Below are 2,522 nucleotides of genomic sequence, written 5' to 3'. Positions count from 1 at the left end.
AATCCTTAAGCAGTCCCATTTTGAAGGCTTCAACAGCCGTAGCCATATCCAAGTTGGGAATGTCCAAGGATTCTTTACTAAATTTAGTTATATAATCCCTTAATGATTCATTATGTCCTTGAGTTACCCTATATAAATCACTGGTTAATCTTTCAAATTTTCTACTACAAGAGAATTGGTTATTGAATAAATTAACTAAATTAGCAAATGAAGTAATAGAGTAAGGGGGAAGACTTAGCAACTGTTTTGGTCAAAAATCACACAAGGATAATGTAACCAAACTATATGTAAACGGGGTATGATGCTTGGTTAGCTATGAAAGTAAAGGATCACTTCTGTGATGAATATGCAAAGACACAACGATTTATACGAGGAAAAAGCCCTTGATCAATGTATGATCTCCGGCATAAAAAACCTCGGGTGATGGCAACTACCGATCACCAACTTCAATATAATAAAAATGTAGTTACAACTTCGGATGATAATGAGCTGAGTACAAGGATCACTGAGTGTCTAAGTGTTGAGAGTTGTGTCGTATGTTGTGTGTGTTCTTCCGAATGAGGAAGATGGGTATTTATACATGTGTAGGTAACTTATTTTAGGTAGATAGACCACTAATCAGCTCATTACCCCTTTAGAAATAAAGATAATCTAGCCTAAATTGCTGCCCTTAGATCAAGCCATGTTTCCATATCCGGCACAACGTTCATCTTCAATTCAGCTCTTGCCATATTTGTAAAAGCGCGTCCCTGGATCATGATATGTAGGGCATATCCTGCTAGATATTCCTGCAAAATAATATTGTAGTAATCGAAAATGACCGTTAGTATAAGGATCACCTCAATGTCCCGTGATCCTGATCCTGAGGTCCGGCTGAGGATCACTGCCTGCCAAAGAAATAAGGATCACTGGTTAGGATCACGTATAAGGATCATTCATAGTAAAAATCCAGCCCTAACAATTGCCCCCAAAATATAAGGAGTTAAATGTAAATGGATGAGTTATATTTTGTTTTGAGCTTATCTCTAACGGACGATTCCGATTTACTAGCCGTTGCACATGGACTAGCCGTTATGATATTTACGTCACTGATGTGACAATCCCTGCGAATCATCATTATAAATAGGAGATAGGGTTAGGATCACTTTGTATTTAAATTCGAAGTATCTCCCTTTATAATCGTCACCGAAGGCTTTGATCAGGTATCATTCTCCTCTTTCTCTTCTTTGCTCTGTTCTTTCTTGCTTTTACTCTGTTTTTTTTTGTCTCGAACATGCTTCTTCGGAATTCACCGCACAAAGGCTCTAAGAAGGATAGTCCCTTGAAAAGCCAGGGGATTATCAAGGATTCTCCTATGGAGAGGTGCTGTTTTACCGATATCCAAATAGACAAGATTCGCCATTGTTTCCCAGCGAATGTTGTTTTCAAACCCTTTGATCCTACTGCTTTGAGTGATTTTGTTTCGGACACCTGGGTGGCCTTTCCTGCTACCCCTTTCCTCATCGGGTACTCATATCCTTTTCCGACATTTACCCAATCCTTCTTTTCTCTTGCCGGCATCTCATATATCCAGGCTATGCCGATGATCTGGAGGGTTCTATATACCTTCGAGAGGATCATCGAGCAAGAAGGGATCGATTTGGGGATGTCAGAGTTAGCTGAACTTTATGATCTCACCACCTTTGGTTCTCACCGGTACTTGTTGAAACGGAAAGCTGGGGAGGATCATCCAATCTTCAAGGTTACCAAGAATGATACCAACTGGAAACGTCGATTTTTCTTTGTTAAGAGGAATTCCATCCCGGATGGAAAGGATCTGCCCAAGGAATGGGCCACTCATGGTAGGGTAGAGGATCCTTGAAGGATCACTATCAGTCCTGTCTCTTATGATGAGGATCACTGATGTCTTTTCTTTTTTGCAGCTATCTCTGTTGCTCACTTAAAGTTGACCCCTGCTGCCAAAGAAAGAGTGTTAGCCTTCAAGAAGCTTAATCCTGAAGTCAGAAGCTTCCAAATCATTATCCAAGATTCTCAAGAGATATCCTCTGCATCTGCACAATGTCAAGTAAGTATCCTCATAGAAATAAGTTTTATGTGAAAGTATTTAATTTAACAAGGGAACTTATCTTGTTTTTGAATTGTGTAGGTGCCGGAAAGTCTGCCAGGTCTGTTAAATCTGCCTCCAAGTTTGGGATCAGTGACCTTGCCAACGTTACTTCCTCAAGAAGAAAGCTCCCGCTGCTAGCCCTTCAGTCTCAGCTCCTAAAGCGTCCATTCGGGGCAAAGGAAAAAAGAGGAAAGCTTCTGATGAACTCCAAGGATTCCCTCTCCTTCGCCAGCAATTTCTTGATTACGTGAATGAGGTAAGGATCACTGCCCCTATAGGTTATCCGCCTATCATATTTTATGTATCCTGCTTTTCTTGAGGATCACCTGAGTCTGAGCTTGTCTTTATTCTCTTGTTTGCAGAAACTTGCTGAGATCGAAACTTATCTTGGCAATATTGAGGACCAGGAGAGCCA

This window comes from Helianthus annuus, chromosome 5 (assembly GCF_002127325.2).
Source record: "Helianthus annuus cultivar XRQ/B chromosome 5, HanXRQr2.0-SUNRISE, whole genome shotgun sequence".
Lineage (NCBI taxonomy): Eukaryota > Viridiplantae > Streptophyta > Magnoliopsida > Asterales > Asteraceae > Helianthus > Helianthus annuus.
Note: the sequence above shows the minus strand (reverse complement) of the source record.